Source organism: Prionailurus viverrinus, chromosome F1, assembly GCF_022837055.1.
Source record: "Prionailurus viverrinus isolate Anna chromosome F1, UM_Priviv_1.0, whole genome shotgun sequence".
NCBI classification, from domain to species: Eukaryota; Metazoa; Chordata; class Mammalia; order Carnivora; family Felidae; genus Prionailurus; species Prionailurus viverrinus.
The window spans coordinates 15840680-15862935 of record NC_062577.1 but is presented as its reverse complement, the minus strand read 5'-3'; the positions used below and the strand labels follow the sequence as shown (position 1 = coordinate 15862935).

The following is a 22256-nucleotide window of genomic DNA, read 5'->3' as shown; positions in this document are numbered from 1 at the left end:
AAGAAGAAGAAGAAGAAGAAGAAGAAGAAGAAGAAGAAGAAGAAGAAGAAGGAGAAGAAGGAGAAGAAGAAGAAGAAAGAAAAACGACTTCTTAAGCACAAGACAAAGAATGAAGAGAAGTAAGAGAACACAGAACTCAGTGCACGGTGAAGGTGCAAGATGTGTTCCAGTTCTGCACACTAATGCCTGGTGCACCAGGCACCATAGGAATTGAAGTCAGAGTGTGCAATTAATTGAGCATCTCTTGTATTCAGAGAACTGCTTAAAATGCATGGGAGTGCCTGGGCAGCTCAGTCGGTTGGACATGCGACTCTTGGTTTTGGCTCAGGTCACGATCCCGGGGTTGTGGGATTGAGCCCTGTGTCGGACTCCACGCTGAGCATGAGCCTGCTTGGGATTCCCTCTCTCTCCCTCTGTCCCTCTCCCCTGCTCATGCTCTCTCTCTCTCTCTCTCTCTCTCTCTCTCTCAAAAAAAAGTGTATGCTTGATGAAACAGCAAGAGAATAGTCCAAGTTCTAAGAGAATAATGACAAAGCAGCAAACACACAGGTGCAAGACGGTACAGCACGGACTACATTTGGATCCTGTCACCTTCTAATACCCGAGCCTTGTCTTCTGCTCTGGAGGGAGGGGGCATTGGGGCCCCACTGAGTCAGCAATGGGGGGCAAAACAATCTCTACCAAGTGCACTCAGAGCAAAGGGGCAACTGGAGTACACAACTATCTCTACAATATGCTTTCCCCTCATTATCAACCAGGACTAGAAGATTCTATAAGAAAGGTACCTTTAGAAAAAACAATCTGGTAGGAAAATAATCTGCTATACCTCAACGGGGTCATGAAAGGAAGAAGTTAAAGGCATGGGCTCTGAAGTTAGATAAATGAAGTCCAAGGCTATCTCTACGAAATACTAAATATATGCCTTCTCTTCTCGAAGCCTCTGTCCCTCACCTACAAAATCAGGATGGTAACTGCGCCTCTCATGGGGTTGTAGGCAAATTAAATGAGACAGTGTACGAACAGAGCTCAGCAGTGTCAATGTAGACGACGCATCCAGTACCCGTCAGTATGAATACCATCTGTATGCTGATCAATGCCTCCAATTCTTTCCTCCCTCCTCTGCCTGCCTTTATAGTGCTTTCTCACGCTGGCTCTGAGCTCGGCCAGTGGGATGTTAGTGCATGTGACCAAGCAGAGGCCTACAAAACATCTGCACACTTGGGTGTGTTTGCTTTTGCTGCTTGGCTGTGGCCCCGAGAAAGTGCGATACCCTCATAGAAAAGAACCACGAAGCAGGATGAGTGATCCCAGGCACCCTGGCTGAGGCCATTCTAGATCAACCCATGCTAGCCAGCCCCCACACAGGTAAGCAAATCGAGCTCAGGTAGGCAGAGCGCTCGGCCAACCTACAGCTAGCCTCAGAAGCAAGAACTAGAATAGCAGAGATCAGCCAAGTCAAATGAACTAAATCGCACAAACCGTGAGCCAAATACATCTATACACCGTTGGTGCCATTGTGTGTGTTCTGCTTGCTGGGATATTGTTATGTAACATCATCATGGCAATATATAACTGATACACTATATTACGAATGCTGTTATTGTCATTTTTCTTATAACCATTACTTTTCAGAGGAGCAGAAAAAGCCTCGCCCAGACCCTACTTAGCTGTCACAGGTAAAACATCTTTCTCACAACCTGCTATTCTGTCCAGAGGAAGAAAAGAAAACAGTAGACAAACGAGCAGGTGGCTGCTGCTTCAGAAGTTTCTGCCTTGTTTTCCTGACAGGTTGTTGCTAACGATGCTATTATTTTTCTTGTGAGTGGAGATACCCATGACAGTGTAACCTCACAGGCTGCTATGATGAATTGCTAATTAGTTTAATTAGTGAAGAGCCCTTTTTCCATCAAGTTAGATTCTAGTCTTGTATGTTCCCACGGGGACTTCACAGTATGAGGTCCTAAGAAAGCGCTTGTCAGGAGACCTTCAAAAGGAAAGGCACTGGATGAAGTGCGTCTTCGGGGCTTCTAGCCTTCGCTTTCAAATAATAACAGGCGGCACTTACTCTGTGCCAGGCGCTATCCTAGGTACTTTATGTGCAATATCTCATTTATTCCTCACAAAAACCCAAAACGCAAGAATCATTCTTATCTCCAATGTATACGAGAAAACTGAGGCGCAGGGGATAACATTGGTGTTTGCGAGGTCACGGGGCTGGTGAGTGACAGAGCTGGGATTAAAACCCAGGTCTGTCGGGTCCCATCCTCGTGACTGCTCCCCATGCTGTTTCCCTGGCCTTGCAGATGCCCTCCTTGTCGGGCCCAGAGCTTGTCTGCTCTCCGCCCCCCCCCCACCACACTTTGCTCTCTGAAGAAACCACAATACTAGCCCTAGGACCTCTCATGTGCCTTTTGGCAAATGTGTTCCTTTCCCCAAACCATTTGCATGTTATGTATCTGATATTAGTAGCATTGGTTTAACTGTGAGGGACAGCAAACCCTAAAGAATAGGAGACTAAGCCAGATGGAACATTTATGAAAATGAAAGCTGGAGGTCTGCAAAATAGCAATAATAAGTAATTATTATTATTATTATATTATTAGTAATAGTGTATTAGTAGCTATGATATTAATAATAACTAATAAGTACAGGTTCTCCAGTCATCAAGAATCTGGGTTCTTTCTCTTATTGTTCCAAAATATCAACATGTACTCTGCCTCATAGCCCAACATGGCTGCTTGATCTACAGGTATCACATCTATATTCTGGACAGCAATGTGGAGGAAAGGGGAAGAGGGATGGTCCTTCCTTTTATGAACATTTTTTTCTCCTATTTTATTCTTTTACCTTTACCTCTTTTTCACCTCATTCTCCTCTTTCTCCAACCAGGGGCAAGCTGTTTCATCCCTCTCCACCCTCTACTTTTTATCACAATCTTCTGCAATCTCCCTCACATCTTGAGAATGGAAACAGGAACAGAAGGAACATGGCAAAGAGCAATTTTGCATTCCAATATGCCAGATATTTAGCAATCTGCAGAAGATTTAGTCATAATTAGAGCAGACTAAGAAGAAATAATTTCCACATCAACTATTCGCTAACCCTCCCTTGTGTCCTTCTTTCTTCCCAAATCTCACCAAAGCTACACCTGACATCTCAGTTTACCAGGGTTTGGGATGGTTACCCATGAGAAGGCAGCTCTGAATCTGTGAGCTCTTGCTACTCCCAGAGATAAATTAAGTGTGTGGGTTGCTTCTCTTGGGCACACACTTCTTATCTGTTCAGATTCAGGTACACCCAGCTCTGGCTAGAACAGCCCCTCCTGCAGTTAACGATCCTAAGTGAAATAACCTTCTTCTAATTGCGAGTCTGTTCTATCTGTTGAGATCATCAGAGATCTTCAAATGTTTTATTATTTTTTTTCTTATCTAAAGGCAACCTGAAACAATGCATTCTTCCCCCATTCTTTATTTTAAATATTTTTTCAATGTTTATTTTTGAGAGAGAGAGAGAGAGAGAGAGAGAGAGAGAGAGAGAGAGAGAGCGCCAGAGTACAAGCAGGGGCAGGGGAGGGGCAGAGACACAGGGAGACACAGAATCCGAAGCAGGCTCCAAGCTCTGAGCTGTCAGTGCAGAGCCAGACACGGGGCTCGAACTCCGGGACCACGAGATCATGACCTGAGCTGAAGTCAGATGCTTAACCGACTGAGCAACCCAGGCGCCCCTTTCCCCATTCTATGTAGCCAGACTGGTTCTTCCAATCTGAGCAGGTCTGAGCCACCATCTTGCCAAGGCTGTGGGAAGCTATTAATCACGGAGATTGAGAGGGACACCTAAACTGGAAGAGAAGTGAGTGAGCAGTCCAGGCCCAGAGATCACCCAGTAATCAGCAATCAACCTAGACCCTGACGTCAGAAGCCAGGCAGAATAGGAAGGGAACTAATGATGATCAAACAGACTGGGGAAAGAGGGCAGGAACGGAAGGAAGGGACAGAGCTCAGATGGGCAGGATGTCTGTCTTCTGCTACTTTGCGTGGGCATAGTTGTCTAGCCCAAGAAGGCAACAGAAAGGCATTGCAAGTTTTATGTGCAATTTAAAATTTCCTAGCAGCCACATTTTCTAAACAGTGAAAAGAGAAAGGTGAATTACAATTTAGTGCTAGGGGCACCTGGGTGGCTCAGTCAAGTTAAGCATCCTACTTCGGCTCAGGTCATGATCTCACAGCTTGAGGGTTGGAGCCCTGCATCGGGCTCTGTGCTCTGTGTCTCCCTCTCTGTCTGCCTCTCCCCCACTCACACTTTGCCTCTCTCTCAAAGATAACTAAACATCAAAATTTTTTTTAAACTTAGTGCTATATTTTATATAATCAAATATATCCAAAATGTGGTCATTTCAAGATGAAAGTCAGAATTTTTAAAAACCAGACTCATGAGACTTTTTACATACTAGGTCTTCAAAATCTGGTGTGTAGTTTGCACCTCTGGCAAGTCTCTCCTTTGGACCAGCCACGTTTCAAGAGCTTAAGAGCCGACGTGGCCAATGACCACAGGGTCGGACAACACACGCCTGGACCCTCCACTCACAGTGAGGTCTGGAACCAGGAGCAGCAGCAGCAGCAGCATCTGGGGGCTTGTGAGAACGGCTGCATCTCGGGCAGTGCCATGGAATCAGAACGGGCATTTTAACCGGATCTTCAGGTGGTGGGCACATTCGAGTATGAGAAATGCTGCTGCAGGAAAGGCGGGGATCTTTAGAAGTAAATGTCATGTGGTGAGTGTTTCCCAAGGTATTAGCATCGCTACAGAAGTGGCAGGGATGACGTACAAAGTTTCCTCACTCCTCTGGCTGGATGCTCAGAGAAAAATAATTTAAACAGCATCACAGCTGAGTAAGAAACAGCTCCAAGTGGGGTCGTCTGAAGAACCGAGGACTGCTCTCGTTACGTCCTTAGCAGCTGAAGACCTTGGCATCCAGTGACCTGGGCCCAGCCTCATGAGACGGCTTAAACGACCCAGCCCTTTGTCCAAGGCAGAAACAATGGACAGAGTCATGGGCAACAGGTAGGAAAGAATCCCCGTCTCCCCCAAAGTAACTGCCCCAGAGGCCTGCCAAGGTGACCAAAATCCTTGCCATTCGATTTACTGCCATTCGAGTCACTGAGGTGTGACTTTCAGGAAGTCCTGGACACGTGCAAAGCTCGTGTGGAAAGAGGGTGCCCCGTACAGGTCGTGGTTTACCTACAGCATAGTGAGAATTTGTAACACACACGCAGGAGGACAGGAGAGGAAAGCCAATCCTTTGACAGGAGTAGGAAAAGTTTTGAGGTATGAAACCAAGTGAGCAAAGACTGGCCCCGAGGGAGGACGGAGGGCATGGAAAGGGGCAGCAGTGAGGAATCCGATGCAAATTCCACAAACCTTCATCTTGTTTCAGTTTGCTTCACTGCGAACCACCTACGTGACTGCCGTGAATAATCCCACCCGTGTAGAGGTCACCAGGGCTAGCAGGGAAGCTTCTAGTCTGGGTTGGCGGGGGCGGGGCGGGGGGGGTCCCGGAGGGGCAGGGGGGATTCAATACGTGCGTGTGGAATCCACTGATAATGCTGGTGCTGGGAGGCAGAGATGGAGACAGACACAGAGGCAGAGGAACTAGGGAACAGAGAGCAGAAAGAGTCAGTCAAGGCCACAGAGAAGACATGACGTGGATGTGTGAGTCTGCTGCACGCGTGGCAGCAGCTGGAATTATGCTCTTGCTATGTCCGGAGAGGGAGGGTGATGCTGTGTTGACCCAGAGCCAGGCAGGCACAGGAAGCCGGGTTGCCCTTTGGGCCCTTGGCCATCATTAAAGGTGAGCAGCCAGGAAGGGTAAGAACGTAAGACTTTCCCCTAGCACACATTTGTTAGCAGTGGCCACGAGGAGAATCAAACAAACACAGCGCGAGTAAATCAGTCACTGTTTGAGCAGGTGCCCTTTTCCGAATGAAATTGCGTGTGTTATTTTTAATATCTCTTGTCCATCTGCTCCGGTTGTTTCCTCTGGCCCACACTGGAAGGCTCCGTCGTGTTACCTGGATGGAGATTTGACCATGCAGTCACCTTCGCAGAGCTGCAGGGACGTGCTTGGCTTCTCTAACACGCAAACCCCAGGAAGTATAAATAGAAATGTTGCTTTTATTTGTAGACTTAATGCTTATGGGGAAGCTGGCTCAGAGGCATAAAAGCTTACCTCTTCCAATTCACTGAACTTTGGGCCCATAATTCTTGCAGTTCAGAAAATTAAATAGAGGTCAGCAATTTATGCCTAAGGTACCGGAGGTGGAGAGCCAAAGCAGGGCTATTAAACCCGGCAAATGTGCTTATGTGCTTTCAATTTTCTCGTGTTGTTTCTGCCGGGGTCTTCCACAACCAAATTGCTGCTGGTTTATGGATTGAAAAACCTCAGAGTGAGAGACAGCTTTTCTTCAGCACCTCTGCCAAATTGTCAGGACCGGTTTAGAGCCCGGGAAGCCCTCAGCCAGGAGGTCTCTGGGGAGCCCAGTTCCTGTGATACAGACAAACTGCCATTAGCATCAACTTGTGTCAGCGCCCAAAGGCACCGGAGGGCCAGCTCATGTCCAATAGGAGTTCCGTAAACTGCTAGAGACTACCCTTTTTATACGGGTAGGTTTTGTATTTGTAGATTTTTCTTATGACTGACTTGTGTCCCACCCATACTTCGGTTGGAAAGAAGTCCTGGGGACTGGTATAAAGGGAAACACTGATGCCTAAAACCTCTGATCAATATCAGATACCGGTGGGTTGGTAGTGACCTCAGCACATCCTGGCAAGGAGCTCCCAGAAGTGCTGGAAAGGAAAGCTTCTCAGTCCCTTTAATGGAGGGAGAACAGTAACCAGCGTGCTTGAGGAAAGGAATTGAAAATCTAGATTCTGTGGGAAAACCTTGGAAAGGGCAAATATGACCGTCAGGCGCATCCATCCGGCACCCGGGATGGGTTCTCAACGAACACGGATCGGCTCTAAGACACAATGCCAGGCTTACCGCTGTCCTCCCACCATGTTTATGAACACCCTAAACACCCCAACGCCCAGACAGCCTTTTTTTAGATTCAGTCCTTACTCAGCAAGACACGCATCTGGCAGCCGTGGCCTTTGACACAATACACTGAAAACCAATGATGGTGAACCTTCAACATCTCCCAGGGTCAGGTTGGACTAACTTGCATCAACAGTAGCGCGGAGCTACTGGAAGCAGGCGGCATCCAAGTTGGACCTGGTCGGCCTGCCTGCTGCTAGGAGCCATGTTGTCGCAAACGCTCCTGTTTACATGAGAAAGAGCTCCATATTTGCTTGGCAAATAATTCAATACAAATTAGAACATTCAGTTCCAGTTTGGCCTGGTAGCCTCATGTAGACAGGGCTAAAACTTTAGTTGCCTTTTATGAACTACCAAAGGGGCCTAAGATACTAGGCCTAATGGAGACTTTCATGTGGTCATAGACTTGATTATCCCGGTTGGAAGCAAGAAGCTTGAAAGTGCACCAAAGTGCATGAAAGTGGAGAGAAGAAGGAAAGGGGGTTGGGCAGGAAGCTTCCTTAGCCCTATAAAATTCTGGACCCCAGTTCTTAGGGCCTGTTTCTCACACCAGGGCAACCCCAGCATCCACAAGAATTCCACGAAATACGCACCCCCAGTACAGACTCATGCATTTTCCAATTCTTAACAATTCACAGATAAAGAAATTAAGATCCAGAGATTTTAAGTGACTTGTCCAAGACCACAAGCTGCTTGGCGGACATCTTCGTATCTCAGTCTCAGCCTCTTTCTACCACAGGACAATCTGAGGGGAAAGGGAGAATCTTCCACAGCCTGCTACAGATGTAGCTGGTTATTAAGCTTCACAGCTTTCATACTCCTGACTTGAGACACAGTTCAAGGTCCGAGGGGAGAATAAGGTTTGACTTCTCTTAACTGCAGCTGTGATTCCTCTGCCCTTTGCCAATCACGGGGGGCATCATGTCTCCAGACTGTGGGCAACGGCAGGGACCTGGGAGCTGCTCATCTGCGTTCTAAGAGCAGTTGCTTGCCGGCCTCTGAGAAGGGCTGGACCATGAGCCTTACCTTCTTCTACAGTGTGGGTGACATGCCCACTTGCAAACATGAAAGAGAGAAATTTCCAGAATGTGTGTGAAGTAATGTTGTTGAGATTTTTAGCCAGTTCCTGTGCATCAAGGGTTTGGAATCTCTCCAGGCCATTGGTATTACTTCTTCTGGCACTAAAGAAGGGAGGAAGGAGAGAAGAAAAATCCTAAAGAAACACGGCACGGATGGCAAAAATCAGGAAAATAAAAGAGAAAACTCGGCCTCCAGAGAAGTGGCAACACTGATGCAAACATGCTGACAGAAAAGGCAAGTGGCTATCTTGCAGGGTTAAAAAAAAAAGAAAAAAAAAAAAAGTCCGGTGATGGATCACCATGCCGGCAAATGTTCCACGGTATTGAAAACAGAGCTAGCCACAAAATCATTTTTTCTCCAGGTTTTTTGTTTGGGTTGGAGGACACAACATCAAGGGCACTTTTAGAGGAGATGTGTGTGGCGAGGCAAGGCAGAGCGCCGGCTCCCGCAGCAGCCTTCCGGGCTGATAGCTGCTCATCTGCCCTGCTCTCCCCACCACACCCTCCCCTCTCCCCAGGACACAAGAAGATGCCTTGCAACCTCAGGGAACGGACACCCCCCCGCACTTGCAAGCACAGACCTGGGTGAGTTGAGCAGTCAGACCCAAGGCGTCCTCTGACTGGTTAACCGCAGGCTGGAAGGAGAGCCTCCGAGAGGACGTGCACCCACAGGCACTGTGTTCTGACACCTGCCTTCATGCAGGTCAGAGAGAGTGGTATCGGGCTCTTTCTAAGACTTTTGGGGGCACTCTTAGAACGAAAGGGGCTCCTGGCCCCTCGCTCAGTATCCCCACCTGATTTTCCTCACACTGCATCAAATTAGCTTTTGTCCCGATTCTAAGTCACACTCCAGGGAAAAATGAACAATGCGTTCCTGCCTTTAATCCGCTGCAGTGGATTTCAACAAATATTTATAGGGTGCCTACTATGTGCAGATTGCTGTGCTAGGTTATCTTGGAGGCTATAAAAAAATGCTTGGCATGTGTCTTGCCCTCAGGGAACCCTGTTGTAAGCACAATGAGTTACTGCAGCCTGAATGCACGGGGCACTGAACTGCAGGAGATCAGAAAGGCCGGATGGAGAATGACTTCATGAATACTAGAGATAAGGGAGCGTGGGAGAAGAGCATCCCAGGAGGCAGGCACGGCAGCAGACAGGTGCTCAGAGGCGGGAAAGCATGGAGCAGCCCTGAGCGGCTGAAGCCCAGGGTACGTGGAAGAAGGGCTATCAGCCAGAAGAGGTAGGTTAGGGCTAAACCTAGTAGTCTTGAATGTCAGACTGAGAAATCTGGACCGGAAGGAAAGGGGACCGGAAGGAAAGGAGACTGGAAGGAAGGAAAGGGAAGGGGCTGTAGGAAGGAAAGGGGCTGTAGGCTAAATCAAATCAGTCAGGTGAAACAAAGAAATAGTTGTGAATGAGAGCATGTCCAAGAGTTCCCTTGAATGGACAAACTGTTGTCTTCCTTTTCATTCAGCGTTTCATGTCACTGTGCCTCTGAAGGTTCTGTACAATGGAAAGAAAACCAACATCTGGGCCAGACAGATGTGTATTCAAGCAGTGATTCTAATATTACTTAGCTCTGGACCTTTGGGCAAGCCTTTGCAGTTGGTATGAATTAGCTCACCTTCTGACGTATTAGAAGCATCACATCGTCCTCTTTTTTCCAAGTTGGATGAAATGTGCCTCTGGATCTTCACCAGCAGGCAAGAAATGTATTCTCTGTAGTACTTGGGGGTGGGGGAAGGTGAGGGCATGAGCTGCCCCTCCATGGGCATGTTCACGAATCTTGTGCATCCAGAGAACATGGGGAAGGGCCTCTGTCCTTTGGTCGTCTCGGGCAACCCGAGTTCTTAATGCGCGAGCCCTCATGGTCCATCTGGAGGTGGTAGGCTCCATTTTCTCCAGGCCAAGCTTATCACGATCATCTTTCATTAGAGATCCCCAGACATGGCCGTGGAGGGTGACCGACTGCTTTACTGGGGACTGCCGGGGTTTCCAGGAAGCAAGTCTTTCAGTGTTAAAACCAGGGAAATAGGGTGAGTGGGCGCCCTGCTTGTCACTCAATGTCCAAACCAATGGCATCCCCATGCCACCCCAGGGGATAGCTCTGTCTACCCAGAGCTCTACTGGGGAGCAGGACGGGACTCATACTGCCCTCCCATTGGTCTCTCAGAGCCGACTCTACTTCTTTAAACCAAAGCCCCAGCCAGGGTGAGGGATTTCTTCTGAATACCTGGCAACTTCTGTTTTGGGCTTTGAAACAAAACAGGCATCAAACAACTCCAGAAGCACAAGAGTCCAGAAGTCTGAACAAACAGGCCTGACCATTCTATCCACAGGTAAGAGGAGGAAAGTGCAGGGATAAAAGCAAAGGAACAAATTACTCACTTATTCTTCTCAGAGATCAGTCAGGCATTCGGCCAAAAAATACACACTGAGCCTGCACTCTGCCTACTCTGAGCCTTGTGCTAGGTGCTTGGCATGCCGTGGGGAGGTGACAGACAACAGCCCTCTCCTCACCGGACTTGCATTCTGTCGATACTCTGACACAAGAAGGAAGCAGGAAGAAATCCCTCAAAGCAGTTTCCAGTTGCACACTCGATCTCGATGAGCCTCAGTTACCTCATCTGCAAAGTGGCGTGGCACCAGATGCGATAATGCGTGGAAGGCCCTCGCCACACTGCTCTGTCGAGCCGGCGTGCCACTCCCAGCTGTCCAGACTTGCTTCTTGAAGCTACAGACTGCTTTTCTTTGATGCTTCCTTCAATTTCTGCTACGGTCTTGCTGTGTTCTGGAAGTCTTTGTTTCTTTTTTTTTTTTTTTCAACGTTTATTTATTTTTGGGACAGAGAGAGACAGAGCATGAACGGGGGAGGGGCAGAGAGAGAGGGAGACACAGAATCGGAAACAGGCTCCAGGCTCTGAGCCATCAGCCTAGAGCCTGATGCGAGGCTCGAACTCACGGACCGCGAGATCGTGACCTGGCTGAAGTCGGACGCTTAACCGACTGCGCCACCCAGGCGCCCCTGGAAGTCTTTGGATCATGAGCTCCATGGCCACATTCTTTTTCATGTTATCTCTTGTAATTCCTGGATTCTCCGGCATGACAGCCAATATGTGTAGGCTACACAGTTAGGCAGAAAGTGAGAACTTGAACCCGCGTCTTCCAATTCCAAGCCTGTACTTTTGTCCCATGTCATATCACCCTCTGGTGGTTCCTCTGAAAGACCTGTTCCATTTGCCCCCTGGCCTGGAGCTCTCGGGTTAGAGGTTAGGGTTACAGTTGCAGAGGCTGTGACCGAAGACACAGTGGCTTGTATTAGTCAGGGGAGGTTCACTGCTGTAACAAATCTCCCCAAAACCTCAGTGTCGTGATTCAGTAAAAGTTTATTTCTCCAGTAGGACTGTCTGACAAGGATCTATACAATCATTCAGGGATTTTTCTGAATCTTCTAGGGTTTTTGTGATCTGCTGCATTCAGCCTGCACATCAGAAAAGAAAAAGGGCCCAAAGGATTATACCGGGGCTTCTTAATGGGCTAAGCTCAGAAGTGGACGCATATTCTATTAGCCAGAACTCAGTCACATGGTCGCACCTAACTGCAAGGCATGCTGGGAAATGTAGCGTCCAGGAGGAAAAGGCAGTGGGGTTCTTGAACACCCAGAAATCTTTGCCAGAGTGGGCAACAGGATCTGAATGGCAGCAGTGTCCCAGACATAATCAACTCATGGAACACTCCATCCACAAAATGGAAGTCTCCAGAGACCACTTCCTTTGCAGGACTGTGGTGAGGATGGCGGAATGCACACAGAGCCCTGGGGCCAGTCACGGAGGAGACGGAGCGAGGGGTCATGACAGACATGACCTCGAGTTCCCCTCACCAGCTTTAGGTCGTATGATCTCTGTGAGCAGAGAACCACATCTCAAAAGGATAGACACGAGCAGTCCATCTCTCCTCATGAGAGTAATAAGGAAGCTTATCTGAAATCAATGCTGTCTCAAAATCCCAAGGTACATGGGCACCAGTTTGCATTCAGAGAAGGAGACCATGAGCACACCAGAAACACAGCACTGGGAGAAGACCAGAGGAGCAACAGGTGAGCGCCTGCAAAGCGAGCGTACTTCCCTTCCAAGAGCTACCTGGGCGGACTCCCAGTGGCCCTCTACCGCCTGACCTATTTCTGGAAAACTGTCAACAGCTAGGAGTTTTGAAACTTTAATCTTATTTTAGAGACTAAAGCAGGGGTGCCCAATTAAGCAACCGATGGGTTAAGTGTCAGTGGGTTAAGTGTCTGACTCTGGATTTGGGCTCAGGTCATGATCTCACAGTTTGTGGGATCAAGCCCGATGTCAGGCTCTGTGCTGACAGGATGGAGCCTGCTTAGGATTCTCGCTCTTGCTTTAAATATATAAATAAATATATATAAATAAACTTTAAAAATATATATACATAAATATATATATAATATATAAACTTTATATATAAAAATATATAATATATAAATATATAATTTATAAATAATATATAAATATATAAACTTTAAAAATATATAAATAATTTTATATATATAATATATAAATTTATTTGTATATAATATATAAATATATATAAATAAACTTTATATAAATAAATATATAAATAAACTTTAAAAAAAAGATTAAGGCAGTGGTTCTCAAACCTGGCTATTTATCAGAACCATCTGAGGAAATTTTTTTTTTATATATGAAATTTATTGTCAAATTGGTTTCCATACAACACCCAGTGCTCATCCCAAAAGGTGCCCTCCTCAATACCCATCACCCACCCTCTCCTCCCTCCCACCCCCCATCAACCCTCAGTTTCTTCTCAGTTTTTAACAGTCTCTTATGCTTTGGCTCTCTCCCATTCTAACCTCTTTTTTTTTTTTTCCTTCCCCTCCCCCATGGGTTCCTGTTAAGTTTCTCAGGATCCACATAAGAGTGAAACCATATGGTATCTGTCTTTCTCTGTATGGCTTATTTCACTTAGCATCACACTCTCCAGTTCCATCCACGTTGCTACAAAAGGCCATATTTCATTTTTTCTCATTGCCACGTAGTATTCCATTGTGTATATAAACCACAATTTCTTTACCCATTCATCACTTGATGGACATTTAGGCTCTTTCCATAATTTGGCTATTGTTGAGAGTGCTGCTATGAACATTGGGGTACAAGTGCCCCTATGCATCAGTACTCCTGTATCCCTTGGGTAAATTCCTAGCAGTGCTACTGCTGGGTCATAGGATAGGTCTATTTTTAATTTTCTGAGGAACCTCCACACTGCTTTCCAGAGCGGCTGCACCAATTTGCATTCCCACCAACAGTGCAAGAGGGTTCCCGTTTCTCCACATCCTCTCCAGCATCTATAGTCTCCTGTTTTGTTCATTTTGGCCACTCTGACTGGCGTGAGGTGATATCTGAGTGTGGTTTTGATTTGTATTTCCCTGATAAGGAGCGACGCTGAACATCTTTTCATGTGCCTGTTGGCCATCTGGATGTCTTCTTTAGAGAAGTGTCTATTCATGTTTTCTGCCCATTTCTTCACTGGGTTATTTGTTTTTCGGGTGTGGAGTTTGGTGAGCTCTTTATAGATTTTGGATACTAGCCCTTTGTCCGATATGTCATTTGCAAATATCTTTTCCCATTCCGTTGGTTGCCTTTTAGTTTTGCTGGTTGTTTCCTTTGCTCTGCAGAAGCTTTTTATCTTCATAAGGTCCCAGTAATTCACTTTTGCTTTTAATTCCCTTGCCTTTGGGGATGTGTCGAGTAAGAGATTGCTACGGCTGAGGTCAGAGAGGTCTTTTCCTGCTTTCTCCTCTAAGGTTTTGATGGTTTCCTGTCTCACATTCATGTCCTTTATCCATTTTGAGTTTATTTTTGTGAATGGTGTGAGAAAGTGGTCTAGTTTCAACCTTCTGCATGTTGCTGTCCAGTTCTCCCAGCACCATTTGTTATGAGACTGTCTTTTTTCCATTGGATGTTCTTTCCTGCTTTGTCAAAGATGAGTTGGCCATATGTTTGTGGGTCTAGTTCTGGGGTTTCTATTCTATTCCATTGGTCTATGTGTCTGTTTTTGTGCCAATACCATGCTGTCTTGATGATGACAGATTTGTAGTAGAGGCTAAAGTCTGGGATTGTGATGCCTCTCGCTTTGGTCTTCTTCTTCAAAATTACTTTGGCTATTCGGGGCCTTTTGTGGTTCCATATGAATTTTAGGATTGCTTGTTCTAGTTTCGAGAAGAATGCTGGTGCAATTTTGATTGGGATTGCATTGAATGTGTAGATAGCTTTGGGTAGTGTTGACATTTTGACAATATTTATTCTTCCAATCCATGAGCAGGGAATGTTTTTCCATTTCTTTAAATCTTCTTCAATTACCTTCATAAGCTTTCTACAGTTTTCAGCATACAGATCCTTTACATCTTTGGTTAGATTTATTCCTAGGTATTTTATGCTTCATGGTGCAATTGTGAAGGGGATCAGTTTCTTTATTTGTCTTTCTGTTGCTTCATTGTTAGTGTATAAGAATGCAACTGATTTCTGTACATTGATTTTGTATCCTGCAACTTTGCTGAATTCATGTATCAGTTCTAGCAGACTTTTGGTGGAGTCTATCGGATTTTCCATGTATAATATCATGTCATCTGCAAAAAGCGAAAGCTTGACTTCATCTTTGCCAATTTTGATGCCTTTGATTTCCTTTTGTTGTCTGATTGCTGATGCTAGAACTTCCAGCACTATGTTAAACAACAGCGGTGAGAGTGGGCATTCCTGTCGTGTTCCTGATCTCAGGGAAAAAGCTCTCAGTTTTTCCCCACTGAGGATGATGTTAGCTGTGGGCTTTTCATAAATGGCTTTTATGATCTTTAAGTATGTTCCTTCTATCCCGACTTTCTCAAGGGTTTTTATTAAGAAAGGGTGCTGGATTTTGTCAAGGGCCTTTTCTGCATCGATTGACAGGATCATATGGTTCTTCTCTTTTTTTTTTGTTAATGTGATGTATCACGTTGATTGATTTGCGAATGTTGAACCAGCCCTGCATCCCAGGAATGAATCCCACTTGATCATGGTGAATAATTCTTTTTATATGCCGTTTAATTCGATTTGCTAGTATCTTATTGAGAATTTTTGCATCCATATTCATCAGGGATATTGGCCTGTAGTTCTCTTTTTTTACTGGGTCTCTGTCTGGTTTAGGAATCAAAGTAATACTGGCTTCATAGAATGAGTCTGGAAGTTTTCCTTCCCTTTCTATTTCTTGGAATAGCTTGAGAAGGATAGGTATTATCTCTGCTTTAAACGTCTGGTAGAACTCCCCTGGGAAGCCATCTGGTCCTGGACTCTTATTTGTTGGGAGATTTTTGATAACCGATTCAATTTCTCCGCTGGTTATGGGTCTGTTCAAGCTATTTCCTCCTGATTGAGTTTTGGAAGAGTGTGGGTGTTTAGGAATTTGTACATTTCTTCCAGGTTGTCCAATTTGTTGGCATATAAGTTTTCATAGTATTCCCTGATAATTGTTTGTATCTCTGAGGGATTGGTTGTAATCATTCCATTTTCATTCATGATTTTATCTATTTGGGTCATCTCCCTTTTCTTTTTGAGAAGCCTGGCTAGAGGTTTGTCAATTTTGTTTATTTTTTCAAAAAACCAACTCTTGGTTTCGTTGATCTGCTCTACAGTTTTTTTAGATTCTATTTTGTTTATTTCTGCTCTGATCTTTATTATTTCTCTTCTTCTGCTGGGTTTAGGCTGCCTTTGCTGTTCTGCTTCTATTTCCTTTAGGTGTGCTGTTAGATTTTGTATTTGGGATTTTTCTTGTTTCTTGAGATAGGCCTGGATTGCAATGTATTTTCCTCTCAGGACTGCCTTTGCTGCGTCCCAAAGCGTTTGGATTGTTGTATTTTCATTTTCGTTTGTTTCCATACATTTTTTAATTTCTTCTCTAATTGCCTGGTTGACCCACTCATTCGTTAGTAGGGTGTTCTTTAACCTCCATGCTTTTGGAGGTTTTCCAGACTTTTTTCTGTGGTTGATTTCAAGCTTCATAGCATTGTGGTCTGAAAGTATGCATGGTATAATTTCAATTCTTGTAAACTTATGAAGGGCTGTTTTGTGACCCAGTATATGATCTATCTTGGAGAATGTTCCATGTGCACTCGAGAAAAAAGTATATTCTGTTGCTTTGGGATGCAGAGTTCTAAATATATCTGTCAAGTCCATCTGATCCAATGTCTCATTCAGGGCCCTTGTTTCTTTATTGACCGTGTGTCTAGATGATCTATCCATTTCTGTAAGTGGGGTGTTAAAGTCCCCTGCAATTACCACATTCTTATCAATAAGGTTGCTTATGTTTGTGAGTAATTGTTTTATATATTTGGGGGCTCCAGTATTCGGTGCATAGACATTTATAATTGTTAGCTCTTCCTGATGGATAGACCCTGTAACTATTATATAGTGTCCTTCTTCATCTCTTGTTACAGCCTTTAATTTAAAGTCTAGTTTGTCTGATATAAGTATGGCTACTCCAGCTTTCTTTTGGCTTCCAGTAGCATGATAAATAGTTCTCCATCCCCTCACTTTCAATGTGAAGGTGTCCTCAGGTCTAAAATGAGTCTCTTGTAGACAGCAAATAGATGGTTCTTGTTTTTTTTATCCATTCTGATACCCTATGTCTTTTGGTTGGCGCATTTAATCCATTTACATTCAGTGTTATTATAGAAAGATACGGGTTTAGAGTCATTGTGATGTCTGTATGTTTTATGCTTGTAGTGATGTCTCTGGTACTTTGTCTCACAGGGTCCCCCTTAGGATCTCTTGTAGGGCTGGTTTAGTGGTGACAAATTCCTTCAGTTTTTGTTTGTTTGGGAAGACCTTTATCTCTCCTTCTATTCTAAATGACAGACTTGCTGGATAAAGGATTCTCGGCTGCATATTTTTTCTGTCTAGCACCCTGAAAATCTCGTGCCAATTCTTTCTGGCCTGCCAAGTTTCAAAAGAGAGATCAGTCACGAGTCTTATAGGTCTCCCTTTATATGTGAGGGCACGTTTACCCCTTGCTGCTTTCAGAATTTTCTCTTTATCCTTGTATTTTGCCAGTTTCACTATGATATGTCGTGCAGAAGATCGATTCAAGTTACGTCTGAAGGGAGTTCTCTGTGCCTCTTGGATCTCAATGCCTTTTTCCTTCCCCAGTTCAGGGAAGTTCTCAGCTATTATTTCTTCAAGTACTCCTTCAGCACCTTTCCCTCTCTCTTCCTCCTCTGGGATACCAATTATGCGTATATTATTTCTTTTTAGTGTATCACTTAGTTCTCTAATTTTCCCCTCATACCCCTGGATTTTTTATCTCTCTTTTTCTCAGCTTCCTCTTTTTCCATAACTTTATCTTCTAGTTCACCTATTCTCTCCTCTGCCCCTTCAATCCGAGCCGTGGTGGTTTCCATTTTGTTATGCATTTCGTTTAAAGCGTTTTTCAGCTCCTCGTGACTGTTCCTTAGTCCCTTGATCTCTGTAGCAAGAGATTCTCTGCTGTCCTCTATACTGTTTTCAAGCCCAGCGATTAATTTTATGACTATTATTCTAAATTCACTTTCTGTTATATTATTTAAATCCTTTTTGATCAGCTCATTAGCTGTTGTTATTTCCTGGAGATTCTTCTGAGGGGAGTTCTTCCGCTTGGTCATTTTGGATAGTCCCTGGCGTGGTGAGGACCTGCAGGGCACTTCCCCTGTGCTGTGGTGTATAACTGGAGTTGGTGGGCGGGGCCGCAGTCAGACCTGATGTCTGCCCCCAGCCCACCGCTGGGGCCACAGTCAGACTGGTGTGTGCCTTCTCTTCCCCTCTCCTAGGGGCGGGATTCACTGTGGGGTGGCGTGGCCCGTCTGGGCTACTTGCACACTGCCAGGCTTGTGATGCTGGGGATCTGGCGTATTAGCTGGGGTGGGTAGGCAAGGTGCACGGCGGCAGGGGGGGCAGGCTTAGCTCGCTTCTCCTTAGGTGATCCACTTCAGGAGGGGCCCTGTGGCAGCGGGAGGGAGTCAGATCCGCTGCCGGAGGTTTGGCTCCGCAGAAGCGCAGAGTTGGGTGTTTGCGCAGAGCGAGCAAGTTCCCTGGCAGGAACCGGTTCTCTTTGGGATTTTGGCTGGGGGATGGGCGAGGGAGATGGCGCTGGCGAGCGCCTTTGTTCCCCGCCAAGCTGAGCTCTGTCGTCCGGGGGCTCAGCAGCTCTCCCTCCCTTTGTCCTCCAGCCTTCCCGCTTCCCGAGCAGAGCTGTTAACTTATGACCTCCCAGACGCTAAGTCGCGCTTGCTGTCAGAACACACTCCGTCCGGCCCCTCCGCTTTTGCCAGCCAGACTTGGGGAGCTCTGCTTGGCTGGCAGGCTGCCCCTCCGCCCCGGCTCCCTCCCGCCAGTCCGTGGAGCGCACACCGCCTCGCCGCCCTTCCTACCCTCTTCCGTGGGCCTCTCGTCTGCGTTTGGCTCCGGCGACTCCGTTCTGCTAATCCTCTGGCGGTTTTCTGGGTTATTTAGGCAGGTGTAGGTGGAATCTAAGTGATCAGTAGGACGTGCGGTGAGCCCAGCGTCCTCCTACGCCGCCATCTTCCTCAACTTCCCTCTGAGGAAATTTTCAAAAATACAGAAGGCAGGCCCAAATATCTGAACTGCTTTGTTTCCTGGATAATTCTGAGGTAATCAGACTGGCACTGTTCCATTAACTTCATTAAGAACCATTATCCTACTGTATGAAAAGAAATCCTGAACACTTTTTTTGACATACCTATTTACTACTTTATATAATTTGTTAAATAAAGCGAAACACCACCCTCACGTATAATACCTTCCAGAGTGTTGAACTACACAAGCCAGTGCACCATAATGTTAAGTATAGACACTTTAAATTTGACAGATAAATGCGTGAATGGAGACATAGGGCTGCTCGGAAAGCAGAAGAGTTCCACTAGACTGAGTGATTTATCATTCACCCATTCAGCCCATGAGCTGACAAATTATTATTGAGCCATTTGCCAGGTACTGTGCTAGGCTCTAAGAATATACGTATGAATGGGAAATCATTCCTGTATTCAAGAAGGCAAAGAAGAAAAGTGATAGCCAAGCTTGCTTCCTGAAAGTACCCAGAACAATGCAGTTGAAATTGTTAAGTTTGTAACATTGTATTAGGAGCGTACGTAGCTCCATATGGGAGGGCCATACTTCTCTCTTAATCACATTTCACCTCCCTGGAGTTAATTTGTTTATTCCAAGGTGAATGGTCTCATTATTCATTGCAAATAATATAATGCTGTATCAAAGGCTACCTCCTCCAGGAAGCCTTTCCAGATCACCAGAGCCAAAAATAATAGTTTCCTATGTGTTTTATTTGTTTTAGGTCACACCCTATCCTTGTATATTTGTTTTAACGTCATCTCCCTTCCCTTGTAGTGTTGACCTGTTTGAATGCTGTTTTCTTCAAAATATTTTCAGGGGAAAAATCCATTAAAGTATGCTAGACATCTAGCACTTTTCCCAGGACCTGAGTGCCACCCGTGAGAGCAAGCGTGGCAGCCTGATGGCTGCACCCTTGGCCACCATATTGCAAGTGCTGGCCACCAGAAAGGGCGCTACCATGCCACCCTGCAGTGGGTGTGACTTATCCAACATATCCTTTATCTCTGGCATCTGTTTTATGTGTACAGATCCACAGTTTTGACATGTAATGACTGAGAAAAGGTCTGCAAATTATAGTACTGGAAAGAAATACACGAAGAGTAACATGATGTATGTTGAAAGGTAAGTTTTGGAGCAGCTGGAGAATTCTTCAGGGAAATGGCCATGGATGAGAAAACAGGGTAAAAGTCAGCAGGCGATTAAAGATTAGTGGGAGTCCTTTGACATAATGAGGGCCCTAAAACATCACCGTTTCCTGAAGGGCTGCCAGACAATTGCATGAATGGGCCCGAAGGAACACTGCAGGTCACAACTTGAGAGAATCTGGAGGGGAGAGAGGGGCCATTTGCCAATGTACAAAAGAGAAGTTGCAATTCTGCAAGGATTGTGCCATAAATAACCCTTCTAGCTCCGAGTCAGAGTTCCCATTTCCAAAAGGGCATCAACCCTGCCAAACAGGACAGGTATAACTATTTCATCCTGCTGAACTGTGAACTAACTCTTTTAACAAAACATTCTGTGGCCCGTTCACATTTGACGTCCTAGGGACTCTACTAAGAGAGTCATGCCATTAAAATGAATGAATGGATGGATGGATGGATGGATGGATGGATGGATTTCTAAATGAAACAGACCACTCATCATCCCCGACATGTCACTTAGGAAAAAAAAACAAAAAAACAAAAAAAAACCTCCCAAGTTCTGAGCACAGATCATTTTTGTCAGCAATCTTCCAAGTGTCAGGGCCTCTCCAGAGGAGACCAGCAAGACAAAGAATGTTGGGTTGGGGATGAATCAGGCTCGAACTGTGGATAGAGGCTCACGCTTGTCACAGTCTGACTTTCAGGGATTATCCAGAGATAATCGGACAGTCTCTAGGTTCCCAGGGAGGTCCCATATTCAGTTTAATGAATGAGAAGAATTAGGGGAAATGTAGGGTTCCTCCAAAGGAGTAGGCTTGTCCAGGCCAGAGAACAGAGTGCTTGGAAGTTCTGAGGAGACAGTGAGGTGGGAGTGGGGGAAGCAGGAAGGGGCCGGTGCCGGTTACTACGGAGCAGCAGCTACACATTGGATGGGCTTAGACTTCACAAAAAGAGGACCGGGCTCATCAGCCCATTCCACAGCTCTGTAAGCACAAAATCGTTTGTATTTGGTTTGGAGAAGGTGTCCTGAAAAGCCAGGCTGGAGATTTAGCCCACCCTGCCCACAGAGACATAAGCACACACCACACCAGGGGGTACGCCTTGAAGTCGTGCACATCCAGGGTGTCAGGAAAACCCTACCTAGTGGATTCGGCATGGTGGCAAGGGATCCTTCACGTCAAGCTGGGACGTTGCTGTATTTGCTCCTAAGAGACTGCCTCCCCTATGCCCCTGTTTGCCAAAGCCTGCAAGGCTGCCCTGCCTGACTGTCCCTAGTCCAGGGGAGGGGAGGCTGGTGTGGAATGGGGGAGACCCTGTACCAATAAACCCAGAAAGGAGATTCAGAAACTCATCCCTCCTCACCTAGGCAATGCAGAGGACTTACAAAGAGAGCACCACCCTGCAGGGTGCCTAATAGGGCATTACCCCACCCTCCAAGAGGAAGGGAAAAAAGGATTGGCAGTGAGTCTGAGTGTGGCCCAGGTTTATTGTTTGATTTTCCTCTCACTCAACACACGCGCGCACACACTGCGGAGGTGGCGAGGGTAGAGAGACCAACGTTGGGCACCTTTACGGGAAACCATGTGATTTTAGTAGGGTATGAAGTGGGAGAATGAAACGCTATCACTATAACAACTGACATCATACCTGCTCTTGCGAGGGCAACCGTCTTTGCTCAGTAAATACCCTGATAAGCAGCTTGGGGCAGAGAGTGAGACACTGAGCATAATAAACAGATAGCTGTTCCAAGGAGAAGATGAAAGGAGTTTGCATTTCCAGCCCAGAGTGAAGCTCGGCCAGTACTTGGAATGACAGGGTCGTGAAGCCCTCCAGTGGACAGGCACCCAAGACATTTGAAGAATGGGGAGAAACTCAGTTTCAGTGTGAAGTCTGTATTGCTACAATTTCTTACCTTCCCAAACTCCTTATTAGAATCTACTCATCACAAAAATTGCTTTTATGAGTAGAAACTGTGGCATGGAAGAGAAGGCTTACATTTCACATTTAGGTTGATATTTTGTGAACTGAATTTTGTGTTTAGGTTGATATTATGTGACACAGAAACAGCATAAAAGGGACAGTGAGATGATCCATAAACGGAGGAAGCAAGGGTGTAGAGCCGGGACAAAGGAGAAGAAAATAATTCCCCTAGAAATTCACGGCGATCCCGGGGAGTCTTGTGGACTTTCACTAGATGTGGAACTCAAGTTTGATCCAACCTCATCTAGATCTCAGGAAGAGAGGACCCAGCTGA

The 22256-nt window shown here is 45.8% G+C and overlaps 1 pseudogene; it reads left to right on the top strand.

The window, feature by feature from the left end:
* The first annotated feature begins 10119 nt into the window (after positions 1-10119).
* The window catches only part of LOC125155649 (small nuclear ribonucleoprotein Sm D2-like), a 50702-nt pseudogene continuing 38565 nt past the window's right edge, over positions 10120-22256 (top strand).